Source organism: Saccopteryx leptura, chromosome 5 (genome assembly GCF_036850995.1).
Source record: "Saccopteryx leptura isolate mSacLep1 chromosome 5, mSacLep1_pri_phased_curated, whole genome shotgun sequence".
In the NCBI taxonomy this organism is placed as follows: Eukaryota; Metazoa; Chordata; class Mammalia; order Chiroptera; family Emballonuridae; genus Saccopteryx; species Saccopteryx leptura.
This window is the reverse complement of record NC_089507.1, coordinates 207924122-207938279: the sequence shown is the minus strand read 5'-3', so window position 1 is coordinate 207938279 and position 14158 is coordinate 207924122. Positions and strand designations below refer to the sequence as shown.

The 14158-nt window shown below is 44.8% G+C and overlaps 1 protein-coding gene and 1 non-coding gene across 5 annotated transcripts in view; one reads left to right on the top strand and one right to left on the bottom strand.

Moving 5' to 3' along the window:
* Positions 1–14158, bottom strand: part of ZHX3 (zinc fingers and homeoboxes 3) — a 102536-nt gene that overhangs the window by 79609 nt on the left and 8769 nt on the right. The window lies entirely within an intron of this gene.
* TRNAI-GAU (transfer RNA isoleucine (anticodon GAU)) lies at positions 13288–13363 on the top strand. The gene has a single exon. It is a non-coding gene; the product is annotated as a tRNA-Ile (tRNA).

Below are 14158 nucleotides of genomic sequence, written 5' to 3'. Positions count from 1 at the left end.
CTTAAGCCAGTGACCCCATGCTCAAGTTGGCAACTCCGTGCTCAAATCGGATGAGCCTATGCTAAAGCTGGTGACATCAGGGTTTCGAACCTGGGACCTCACTGTTCCAGGTCGATGCTCTAGCCACTGCACCACCACCAGTCAGGGCAGCAGGCTGACTGTTACAGATCACATCACTAGGAAGGAAAACAAGTGGGGTGCAGGAGGTTGGGAATTCATTCCTCTTGGGTAGGGTGTATCTCTCAACCAAGTCACTGCTCCTCTCAAGGTGTTCTCCTCAAAACGACAATCCCTTCTAGCTTCTGAGGACCACTTCATCTACTTGTCCCAGTGGACCTAGGAGTGATATTAGTTCCACTATTACCATAACTCTGGGTTCTTACTCTGTTCCTTGAGATTTCCTCTACATCCTACCCACCCATCTTTAAGTAAACTCTCCTGGAATTATCCTAAATTGAGGATACCAACTTTTCCTGTTGGGACTCTGACTCAAAAAGCCCCATCTATAGTGTTCCAGAATTATTTACACCTTGAATCATAGGGAGAATGGGCAGTTCTAGAATTCATCTCAGGCTGATGTGCGCACACAAGCAGGACCAGATGATTCTAAAATATCAGACTTGAAAGACGAACCCGTGGTCCCCCAAGAGGCCTGAAGTAGTCCCACAACTGAGCCGTTCTTACGCCACAGGGGAATTAACATCAGTACTGAACTCTCAGGGGAGAAGTTTTAGGCAGTCCCACATTTTAATTCCTCAATCCTAGCTCAGTTAACAGATCCCAGTTTTATCCCAAATTAATAATGGTATCCAATTCACGGATCTCATAGGGACTAAGGGAAGAGGAAATGGCAGGCTCCTGAAGTCCCAACCTTCCAACTGTGCCACTGTTTCAAGTGTGGAGTTGGCTCACCAACGCCAAAAGGGCGATTTTGCCCACTGAAAGAGTAGGAAAAGAATAGGAATAACCAATTCCCCTCACCTTCATACCTTTCTCTCCCTCCCAACTTGCAAGAAATGAGGACACTGAGGCCCACAGAGGGCAAGTGTGTAAGGCGGAGCTAGGACTGAACACAGGTGTCTACCAGTCCCACTTCAACCACAACAGCCATCGTCTCTCTCATATGGTCTGTGCTACCAGCTGGCCAAAAGCAAATCAATGGTTTAGTCCTAGCTCACCCTGACTGCATTAGACTTTGGTTTAAGAGTGAGTTGTGGGGTCAAGCTAAAAACTTCCAGGGGTTTAATCTCTTTTTACTGGGTCTGGAGACATAGAATCACGGACCTTAGTTCTACTGTCAGCACCCATAACATGAGGAGCACTCTTCTAGGCACCGTGGGGAGTTGCAAAAACCATCCAATTCTTCTTGTAATTTACATTTTAATTAAAAATGTCAGCAAGCTAAATATGAGGCACAAGAGAAGGGGACTCAACACAGAGCTGCAGCCAGGTTTTAAAGAAGCAATATGGTGGTGTATCAAGTGCTCAGTTCTGGGTCACACTGCCACACGGGAAACATGGGCTAGTGCCACCCTTTCTAAGCCTCAGTTTCTTCATCAAGATAAAGTCCATAACCGTGTCCACTAGGAATGATACCATTATTAGTCAGGGTTGTGGTGAGTACTGAACTCAGTGGTATGTGCAGCAGCCCTCGGCACAGCGGCTGGCAGGCTGGGAGGGCTCGGTCAATGCTAGCGCTTAATGTCAGACCCGGCTGAAGTTGCTTCAGTCTCCCCTGGCTGGAAATCAAATCGCACAGCCTTGCTGGCATTTTACCTGCATCCCAGGACTTAAAAGCCCTTGTTTTCTTTTAAAGAGAAAAGAACTATATTACAATATTATCGAAAGTAACAAATGCTTTACTGTTAAGTAAGACCACTGAGATAAAAACATTCCATTAAATAAGACATTTTAGAACCCCCACTCAGAGGTGGGCTTCATGAGGAGGGTGTCAGCTGAGAGTAAGTTCAACAAGAAAACGAGCCACCAAAGAAAGCTAACCTAACCTTGGGGTCATCTATTAGGATGACAAGATTAAGGAAGGAGGTTACATCTGAGGAAACCGAAGGATTCCGAATCTGGAGAGAGGGACTTGGGGATGAAGGGGAAGATGTTAGCTGTCTTCAAGTCCTTGAAAGGATGTGTATGTTGTATAGGGTGGAAAAGACTTAGTAAATCCAATGTCAAAGGTCACAAGACACCGAGTGTAGCTTCCTGTGAGAAAGAATGTTCTCAGGCTAACAAAGAGGCCCCCCATAAGTACAGGAGTTGGCATCATACCAGGGGGCATACTGGAAAACCTTGTGTCATTTCCTATCTGACAATCTGAAATCCCAGTGTTTTGTTTGAACACCAGAAATAAACATAAGTGCAATCAACAGAGTACAGCTCACGTGTGTAAGCATGTCTCACTGATAATAAACCCTTGAGAGGGTAATGAGAGGGGGGTCGAATGTAGTCCACTATTACACATACTTAGGCAGTCTTATTTCATTTGAGAGATGTCTATAGTTAAAAAGAAATAATCCCAGTTTTATACTTAAAAAATAATCAGCCCAACACTGCATCAAAAAAGCACAAGTACAACAAAACAAACAAACAAAAAGGCATAAGTACAATTGTAGCAGGATTTTGACTAATGAAGCTAAGAGCTTTGTTTAGTCAAAGGCATCTCTGCTTTTCACTCTGTTAGGCTCAGAAAATTAAACACTGAAAAAAAATCAAGGAAGAGTCTAAAAATCAAGCCACTGAGAAGAAAGTGATTCAACATTTTATTTTCTTTGTTCCACCTGCCAAAAAAGATAAAGGGGGTTTGAAACTGAGAGAAATACAAAAATACAGAATTCAAAAGAGCAGAAAAAGATTTGAAAGAGAAGCATGTGAGTTTACTGATATTAACTGCCCTGCACCTTACTGAAATTCCAGATGTGTGCCTGGTACACCATGTGTATGTATACTGCACTGTTTGTACCCATCTCTTCTCTTTCACTCACGGAATGAGCTGGTTAGCAGCAGGGAAGGCTCTACAAAGGCAGAAGCTCATCTTTCATTAGCCAAAGTGCTGCCTTCCACGGCTATCACAGTTCAGCCTTGGTGATGGGGGCCCAGCAATTATAACGTCAAACCCAGAATTGTGGGATCACAAAATGAGGGACATGTAACATGTTTTGGGGTAGGAGTGAGGGAGTTGAGAACCAAATTACCAGGCAACGCGGGTCTTTGGAAGCTTTCCTGAAGCAATGAACATTCTTAAATTCTCAGATTTTTTCCTTTCAGAAGATGAAGACAATTACTAATTCTTTTGAGTTAAATTAATTCCTTTGTTCACAGAAGATATTAGACCAGAATTCCCAGCCCTCAGACTCAGTGAGACATGAATGGTCTACTAAAGGACATAAAATCAGGTGTAGATACCTTCATTATAAAGCATGGCTTTCATCTGAACAAGAGAAAGCAATCTTTGTCCTAGATCACTGGGTATTTCGCTGTAACCCTATCCTCCAAGTACTATTAGACTATGAAGACACATCAGTAAGCAGAGTGCGAAGTGCTATCATACCCACTTTATGTTCCAGGAGAAATGGAAAGGGAGACTAACCCAGGCTGAGGGGTCAGGGAAAGCTTCCTGGAGGAGGCAGCACCTGAAATGAAGCTGGAAGGCAAATTGTCATTGGCCTAATGAAGGGGGAAGGGCTCCTTCTATTCAGAGAGTGACAGAGGAAACCCCGAAGGACCAAGGTCAGAAGCCTGGGGAATGCTATTATTTCAGGGCTTCTGAGGACTTGGGGACCACAAAAGGGGCAAGGAATGTGGGAGCAGAGACACAGAGGGCTAAGAAGAAGAGCATTTCAAGGCAGGAATGGTTCACATGACCGGATGCCAGTCAAACCAGGCAAGGGCCAAAGGCCTAGATTTAGCTTACCATAAAGGGTCTCGGGTGCCTTTGCCCGAGACATTTCAGAAGAGTGGCAATGGCAGAGGCCAGAGCACAAAAGATTGGGTTGAGCAGGTGAGGAAGTAGAGACTGTGGATAAGGCTACTCACAGGAAGCTTGGCTAAGACCAGGGAGTGAGCTAACAGGAAATACAGGATCAAATTGTCTTCGCTGAACCTCTCTCTCTACTCTGGGCTCCAGACTCACTTCTCCTGAATTCCTCCTTTTTCCTCACCACTACATTCAGTATATACTATGGACTTCCCTCCACCACCCTTCTCCAGACAACAGCCACAGTGGTTTTTAAACTGTGAATCGGACCATCTGAGCCCCCACTCAAAAAGCACAACTGTTTCCTGCTGCCTTTAGCACAATGAGCTCCTTGCCTTGGCCTGTGCATTCTTGTGTGATCTGGGCCCTCTTCCCTCCCCAGCATCTTCTCAGGCACCACCCCCTCCTTCTGGTCATGGCCCAATCTGGTCTTCTTTTGGCCCACAAACCCTTTAAGTGCGTTTCTGCCTTAGGATCTTTGCTCAGGCTGCTCCCTCTGCCTGGAATGCTCCTCTCTTGCCCTCCCTCCTCCAACCAAAGCTGCCAAAGGGTGAGTCACTTATAAAGGAACAGCCACCACAGAGTCCCTCCTCCGCCCTGTGCTAGGGGGTTCACCTCAAACCGACTTCTGAGTCCAGGTTTTCCAGCTCTCCTTGTGGGACATATTGAGGCTCTCACCACCAGGGGCTTTGACAGGAAAACACTCAGGACCTAGCTCATTTCTCTGCTGCCTATTGGCCGTGTGGCTTTTGTCAAGGCACCACATCATCAGTTTTCTCATCTTGAAAAGGATAAACAGTTATCTGCCCCTCCCCCAGCTGCTAGGAAGCTCATCTCAGAAGGTGTGTAAACACCTCCGTTCTCACCCAAGTATCTCCCCTGCCTGGGGCCTCTCTCCCACATTTGTAGCATTTGCCTTCACCGGGAACCAGTCCTCTGCCCCTCAGCCCTTTCCAATCCCTGTCCATCGAGGCAGGAGGAGCCTCTCTGTTCTGTCCTGGGGCCAGGGCCTGCCTCGCTCGCCTTAGCGCCCCGTCCACCATTCCGTGCCCACTAAAACCCACGCACCCCAACGGCATCTCCCAGCCAGTGAACGCCTTCTCTCGGCATCTCTCCTTGGGCCTTAGTCACCAGCTCCCATCCTAGGTTTGGTGCATAAGAGCCGGGAGCCAACCCTCCACTCCTCTTCCCCCACCCTGCTGGCTGGACAGCGGCACCCAGGCAACCTTGGAAACCACGGGTTGCAGGTGGCAAAGCACCAGCAGCTGGAGCCCTCCAGCCCCACTGCTGATTGAGTTTGAAATAAGCATGAAAATGTCTACTGTTTTAAGCCACTGAGATGTCAGCAGGGTTTATCTACTACAGAAGCTAGCATTTCTCTACGTAACACAGGCTGAATACAGATCTTTGGGGAGAAGAGGAAGAACTCTAATGGTAAAGAAGAAAGTACACACAAAAGCCTGGAGCTAGGATTACCCATGGCCTGATGACACCAGCTCCATTTATATACTACATATCATCTTCAAAGTACTTTAAAACACATCTTCTCATCTGACACCATCAGCACTTTTGTTTGTTTTTGTTATGATTAATAGTTTACAAATGAAGAAACAGACTTAGAGAAGTTAAGGTATGTCCAAGGTTCCATAGCTAGTACATGGAGGAGCGAAGACTAGACCACAGCACGTCTGGCTCATGGCCCAATGGCATTGCCGCTACAGCATCCAGTCTCCCAAAGCCACATTCTAGTGATACAGCAGAGATACTCCTGGCTGAAGTACAGGGTGCCGAATGAAACAAAAAAAGATAGGCAGTCTGGCAGAATTGCTTTAAAGGTAGATTGCGGAGGACTTCGTAAACATCGGACGGTGGAGTATAACTTACATTCCATAGACAATGGGAACAATAATCAGCCTCTACTTTCAAGCCTCACAGCAGTAATTTTATACCTTCACCTCTCTTCAAAGACCTCACTGCACCATCTTGGCTGTCAGTTGTTGCCAAAGGTTCACTTCACAAAGAAAATAGAAGCTTCTATGAGGGCAAGATTCCCAGCCCCTACTTTCTATAAACATTGCTGTATCCCAAATAGCCTCCTTCTTTCTCTGCCAAGTGAAAGAGGCACCCTCCTCTGGCAACGCTATCGACCATCCCCTCTGCAAGGCCCCGGCCATCCATGGAGAAGACCTTGCTCAGTCACTGTCCTTTCTCTCCCTTGGATCTCTGCCTTCTTCCTGTCTTCTAGCTCTGTCTCTTCAGCCTCGGACCATGTTCTGGGCCCTTTTATCCTGACATCAGCCCTTCCTCAGGAAGCTCAGAGCCCCTCTGACCGTTCTTCATAACCGAACTCCTTTAAGAAGCAGCAGCAGCCCTGGCCGGTTGGCTCAGCGGTAAGAGCGTCGGCCTGGCATGCAGGAGTCCCAGGTTTGATTCCCGGCCAGGGCACACAGGAGAAGCGCCCATCTGCTTCTCCACCCCTCCCCCTCTCCTTCCTCTCTGTCTCTCTCTTCCCGTCCCGCAGCCAAGGCTCCATTGGAGCAAAGATGGCCCGGGTGCTGGGGATGGCTCTGTGGCCTCTGCCTCAGGCGCTAGAATGGCTCTGGATGCAACAGAGCGACGCCCCAGATGGGCAGAGCATCGCCCCCTGGTGGGCATGCCAGGTGGATCCCAGTCGGGCGCATGCAGGAGTCTGTCTGACTGCCTCCCCGTTTCCAGCTTCGGAAAAATGAAAAAAAGAAGCAGCAGCAGCAGCAAACACGCCTTTCCTCTTCATCACCATGAAGTCTGCACTCCGCCCACTGTGCTATGAAGCTGAAAGTCACCTCTAGGACACCCAGAAGCTTCAGTGCAATGGACATATACCAATAGTTCTCTCACCCTTTTTAGGGCTGCACGGCTCCTTTCTGAAATTCTCCCCTGCCTTGGTTTCTATGACCCACCCTCTCCTCCTCTTCCTCTTCTGTCTACTCCTTTTTGGTTTCCTATTGGCCTCTCTTCCTCCACCTCTTCCCTAAATGTTGGTGTTTTCTGGGGTTCTATCTTTATACCTCCTCTTACCTTACATACTCTACTCTCTCTGTTTGAAATCATCCACAAACATAGCTTCACTGACAGCTACATACTGGTGAGTTGAAAACTTACAGGCCCTGGCTGGCTGGCTCAGTGGATAGAGCATTGGCCTGGCATATGGACATCCTGGGCTCAATTCCCAGTCAGGGTGCACAGAAGTGACCATCTGCTTCTTCACCCCTCCCCCTCCCCCTCCTGCAGTCATGGACTCGGGGACTCGATTGCTTCAAGCATCAGCCCCAGACAGGGGTTGCCAGGTAAATCCTGGTTGGGGTGCATGTGGGAGCCTGTCTCACTTAAAAAACAAAAACAAAAACTTACACATCTGCAGTCCAGACCACGTGTGTGAGCTCTCCATACCCTGGCTGTATTTGCCTGCCAGTGTCTCCATATTTGTCCCACGAGCATCTCAAACTCAACATGGCTAAAGTCACACTAAGCAAGCTGCTTACCATATTTGTCCCTCTTTTTTCTGTATTGCTGAGAGCATTTGTTGAGTACTGTGCCAGGTTGGGTTCTCCAGAGAAACAGGACCAATGAGATATACGTATGTATGTGCATATATAATATATGTATGCATGTATACATGAATACACATACAAAGTGAGAGTTATTTTAAGGAACTAGCTCACATGACTAGAGAGACTGGCAAGTCTGAAATCTATAGGAAAGGCTAGCAGGCTAAAAATTCAGGCAAGAATTGACATTAGAGTCTTGAGCTCATCCCTCACTCAAAAGGCACTCTGGAGTCAGAGTCAGGCCCCCTCACCTCTGTCCCCAGCACCCTGTCTGACACACAGCAGAAGCTCAAATATCAGCTAATGTCTAACCAGGCAGAAAGTGAAATGCTATTAAATGAGAATGGGACAAAAGGATATGGAAGGCACTGAGTCACGAGGAAGAAGAATCAGGGAACTTGAATAAGGGATGTACAAGTCAGACACAGCCCCGCTGTGGTATTCAGTGGCCAGAATTACCTGCCCACTACACCTATGACTGATCAAGGACCGTCATGTAGACAGAAGCACATCTGTTCCAACATTGGATTTGAATGTCTCAACAACCCTGTGGTGTTGGCATGGATGGGAAAAGACCACATTTTATGAGTAAACTGAGGTTCAAAAGACTAAAGGAATTGTTTAGGTTGCTAGAGAAAATACCTACAATGAAAGTTCTCAGTTCCCCAGTGGTATGCAGGTAAGAGAGAACATAAGATAACAGATCAGAACTACAAGGGAACCATGAAATTCAAAGCTTCTTATATAACTAAAGCTACAAAAACTAAAGATAGCTCTACAGTTTACAAAGGATACCTTTTATTTTAATGGTTCGGATCAATTTTTCTGCCTTACTGAACTTATAATTTCATGGCATGTATTAGATTATTAGCATCATCATATATCCATTGCTGTAGTACTAAATTTCTGGTTATAAAATAAATATCTAGAAGCATTGTTTTCTGAAATATGCCAATATGTATTAAACCTACAGTTCTTTAGGGATGACTAAATAGACTATATTGTTCAAGGCACCCCAAAATAGCTGGTTTTCTCAATTCATTAGTAAACATTAGAATTAGTGAATTATTAAAATATTTAGTCAAAGTACTGTATTTGATTCTCTGAAGCTACATGGCATTCTCGGAAACCACAGAGTACTGGAAACCCTCCATTAGCTATTCCAATTAAACAAGCAGACTGATTATCCCACTTAGATTTGCAGCTATGATAACTTGACCTTTTCAAAGCTCTATGTAGTGTCCTTTAAGTATTATAAAAGTCTTATAAAACTTTTATCCCAGGTGACAGAAAATAAGAGGCAAATGCCTAAGGTCATATAATCGATAAAAGGCAAAAGCAAGACCACAGGCCAGGCTTTTCTGCCCCCTGGATGATAATTATGCTATAAATCTATCATGGCGCCTGACCAGCAAGCCACCAGACTATAAGTGGCACAAGGCCAGACAGACCATGTCAAACCTGCTCCCTGCTGGTGGCTAGCGAGTAGCTGGCTCATAGTAGGCACACAATATGTGCCCTGTCGGTGAGAAACTGAATTCATGCTCTTAGAGCTGCTTTAGTCACCTGCATGGTAAAATGGGGTATATAGCTTTGCCAAATATGTTGGCTTTTAAAATGCTACTAGCCTTGTCATGAATAAGCAAAAAGGAAAATACTATCTTTTCAAAAACTGCACATGTTAATTCCCAAGGAGATCAGAATTCTAAGCCAGAGCCCCATCTCAGCACAAGATGTACAGGTGGTAAGTTTTTCAGTTTCCTAGAAAATTATGTGTTGAATGGATGGGACAACTGGAAGATGCAGTCTGATTACAAACTGCCTGAAAGCATCCTCCAGCCCCTTCTCACCGCTTCCACCTACCATCAAAAATAACTACAGTCTCTCTTTTGTCTGTGAGCCTACATTTTGACTGTATCTCCTTCATAGCACAGACCAGGGTCTACTTGAAGTTAGAGATTTAAAAGCACCTTCTCTAACTTTTATTTATTTATTTTGTGACAGAGTCAGACAGAGGGACAGATAGGGACAGACAGACGGGAAGGGAGAGAGATGAGAAGCATCAATTCTTCGTTGCGGCACCTTAGTTGTTCATTGATTGCTTTCTCATATGTGCCTTGACGGGGGGGGGGGGGGTTTACAGCAGACTGAGTGACTCCTTGCTCGAGCCAGCGACCTTGGGTCCAAGCTGGTGAGCCTTGCTCAAACCAGATGAGCCCGCGCTCAAGCTGGCGACCTCGGGGTCTCAAACCTGGGTCCTCCGTGTCCCAGTCCGACGCTCTATCCACTGCGCCACTGCCTGGTCAGCACCTTGTCTAACTTTTAAAAAATAAGTTCCTGGAAACCAAGGGCCTTCTTTTTGAACCCCAGGGGTTACAAACACTTCAGCCACAGAATACTCTACAGTATGCAAACATTATAAAGAGCACCGGGGCACAGCGGAGCCTCCCAGGGCTCTGGGCTCTGCAGGGCAGGAAAGTGGGATATAAGAAAATGTGTACCTATCACTAAACTACTTATTGGCCTCTGATTCAGTGTATTTCACCTTTAGACAAAAATGTCTTTCTAACAGGGAAAAATACTCTGAATTCCTATTTTTTTCTAAAATAGAATTACTTTTTAAAACTCTCAATAGCAAACTGAAAGCTCTGGCTGAGTTGGCATTGCTCAAGCTCCACTGCCACATCTTCTAGGTCTCAAGACGTGCACTCAGATGGCCCCCTGCACTTCCCCAGCGAGACGGGACAGCGGGTGGAAGGCCGCGGTAAGCACCAGGACTCTAACTGAGGTGCGGGGCCCTGTCGGGTACCCACTCACCACTCTGAAAGCCAGGCTCTCAGGACAGCAGCACTAAGGGGAGATAAGAAACGAACACAGACTGCAGCAAATCACGTTTTCCCTTCAGGATCCAGAGCAACCACTTCTAGTCGGGCTGACAACACTCTTCCCAAAGCTCTGGTGTTTGGGTATGACACAGCAGGTGGTAAGCATAGTTTAAGGATTCTAAACACTGCAACTCAAATCAAAGCCTCCTTGGCAGCAACAGGGGTTCTAAGTGGTCAGCCAAGAACGGCTAACTCCCAGGTCCCCTCCCCAGCAGCTGTTCCTTTGCAGGATTCTTCTTCCTTGTCATGAAAAGAACTAGAAGTTTCTTAGTGAAAATAGGCAAGATAGCATGGTAGGGCTACTGGTATCTTAATATCAAGTATCTAATCCTGCATACAGCCGAGGGGATAATAACTGTTCCTCCCTTTCTTTGGCTTATGAAGTAAATGCAATTTTTTAAATGAAGAGAATCTCTAAGTTTATTTGAAAATCCATAATTATAATGAGACATTTTAATATATTTTCTCAGGAAATGAAAAATTGTATTTGTTGATATACAACAGCTTAGAGAATAGTTAATAAAAATATTTTTATGGAATACCTACAGAAGTGTTCATTTGGTCCCCCCCAAAAAAAACCCACACACTTTTAATCACTAATCAAACATAACTGAAAACGTCCAGAGGGACTTCGTTCAGCTACAACAGGAAACACCACCGTCCTCCTGACAGCAGGAAGGACTGGGTCAAGGCAGCCATAGCCCGTGCGGCAGGGAAGCCAACTCCCAGACTCTCCTTTCTGAAGGCACCACTGTAGACATCACAGTCAATGGGGAAAGGACACTCATGAGCACTGTTACGTGCACAAGATGTTTCCTGTACAATCAGACTTTACACAGATACATTCTAGAGAAGAGGGGAATCAGACATAAGCATGCAAGTCTGAATCAGTTTTCTGGTGGACACAAGAGGGCTTCCAGAAAAGCCCAAACGCTGATGTACTTTTGATGTGGAGACTGAAGAAACCAATGGAAAGTGACACCTCTTGGGGAAAAAAATGTTAATGTTATCAGATAGTTAGTGGTGGTTTGGAGGATAGTCTTGATTGGCAGGTCAAAGAATCCAGATTGTGGGTTGGAAGATGGTGTTCCCGTAGCTCTTCTGTCTGTCTCTCGGCCTGTATGGTGGCTTCAAAATCTAATGCCTTCTTCGCTTTTGCCTTCCAATCTCATGCAAGTGTGGCTATAGAAGTTTAACACGAAATCACAGAGAAGGTGGATTTTGGAAAATCCAGTTCCTAACATTACTCACGGGGCAAACATCTCCAACTCTAGATTTTGTTGACCTATCATAGAACCCTCGTCTTAAATAAAAATTTATTCACCAAGACCAGTCAGAAGGAAAGCCAAAAAGCAAAGGGTCCAGTGTGAAAAATAATAATTTACATAAAACTAATAAATAATTCTTTCATTATCTGCCATACATAAAATTTATTCTAATTATTCATTAGTATGGAAAATAGAAAAAGGCTCCTATTCTCATTATTATAGAAAAGGAGCTCTGTCAGAGGGAAAGGTAGAATATATACAATGAACTAGGGATATAAGAGACTGCCACAAGGTCACCAGGAAAACCCAAACACCAAACTCTTCTTTTTCAATGGCCCCTTCACACAGAACAAATAAAACATTATAAAGAGATCCTTAACCTAACTGCATATAAAAATACACTTCAGTTCACTCATAAATCTAACAGGCTTCAAAGTGGAGAGAAAATATTATTAAATGTTTTAAGGAAAAAGCATTACCTATTAATCTTATGTACTATTGTTGAAAGACAACTCTCAGAATTATCTCAGGTGAATATTTCACCTCTGAAATTAGTAGAAATTTACAGTGCAATGATATAAACAAAGGTTCAATAAACACAATGTATCTGCAACATAAATAAGAACTATTTTATGTTGAAAGTTTTCTGGCACATTATAATGGATTAATTTCTATCAAGCTTCCTCCTGCTACATTTCTATTTCTTTTCCATGGGAGTCTTCATATGTAATGGCATGGACCAATTCAAGTCTTTCCCACACTGTTTACATTCAAGTGGTTTTATTCAGTGAGTCCTTTCATGTATTGGAAAGGAACTGGGAAACTGAAGCCTTTCCCAAATTCTGCAAGTCAGTATGGTTTCTCTCCAGTGGCTACTGTCACACATCTTCAAATATTTGTGAAACATGACGGCTTCTCCACATTCCTTACACTCACAGTGTTTCTCTCCATATGAGTCCTTTCATGTGTTTGTAAGGACCTGGAATCTCAGCAAGCTTACCACATTGTTTCCATTCAAACAGATTCTCTCCAGTGAGATTTCTTCCATGTTTCTGAAGATCTCTGGGATACCTAAATGCTTCACTGTATTAGATTTCTGTCCAGTGTGAGTTTCTCCATGTTTCTGAAGATAACTGAGACAACTAAATGCTTCACTACACGGTTTACATACAGAAGGATTCTCTCTCCAGTATGAACTATGTTGTTGTGTTTCTAAGGAACTGTGATCTCTGTAGGCTTCACCACGTCGCTTACATTGACAGGGCTTCTCTCCAGGGTCCTTCTGTAAGGTACTATATCAGTAGGCTAGCCCACGTTCTTCACATTCACAGGGTTTCTGTCCAGTGGGATTTCTTTCATGTGTTTGAAAGCTTTGATAACATCTGAAGGCTGCCCTAGCTGGGTAGCTCAGTTAGTTACAGTGCCATTCCAATATGCCAAGGTTGCACGTTCAATCCCTGGTAAGGGATCAACCAATGACTGCAAAAATAAGTGGGACAACAAATTGATGTTCTCTCTCTCTCAAATCAATCAGTCAATAATTTTTTAAAAATCTGAAGTGGGCCCTGGCCAGTTGGCTCAGTGGTAGAGCATCGGCCTGATGTGCAGGAGTCCCGGGTTCGATTCCCGGTCAGGGCACACAGGAGAAGCGCCCATCTGCTTCTCCACCCCTCCCCCTCTCCTTCCTCTCTGTCTCTCTCTTCCCCTTCCGCAGCCAAGGCTCCATTGGAGCAAAGTTGGCCCGAGCACTGAGGATGGCTCTGTGGCCTTTGCCTCAGGCGCTAGAATGGCCCTGGTTGCAACAGAGCAACGCCCCAGATGGGCAGAGCATCGCCCCCTGGTGGGTGTGTCGGGTGGGTCCCGGTCGGGTGCATGCGGGAGTCTGACTGCCTCCCCATTTCCAACTTCAGAAAAATACAAAAAAATAAATAAATAAATAAATAAAAAATAAAAAATCTGAAGTGTTTCCCACATTCCTTAGATTCCTAAGGCTTTTCTCCAGTCTATTTTCTTTCATATCTTGGAAAACTTTGATAACATGTGAAGGCTTTTACCACATTCCTTACATGCAGAGGGCTTCTCTAGTGTGTTCTTTCATGTGTTTGGAAATCTAGATGAGAACTCATAAGTTTTACCATATTGCTTACATTCATAGTGCATGAGTCCTTTGGTGTGTTTGTAAGGCATAAACGTAGGCTTTTACCACATTGTTTACATGCAAAAGGTTACTACTCTGCAATGTGAGTTCTTGCATATATTCAAAGAGAACTGAAGCAACTTTATACTTTTTACATTCATAGCATTTCTCGCCTGTGAGTCATGTGTTTGAAAAGTTTGATATCTATAGACTTTTCCATATTGTTTCGCTCCTGTGTGGGTTCTTTCATGGATTTGAAGTGAAGTTGAAGAACTAAAGGTTTTCTCACATTCCTT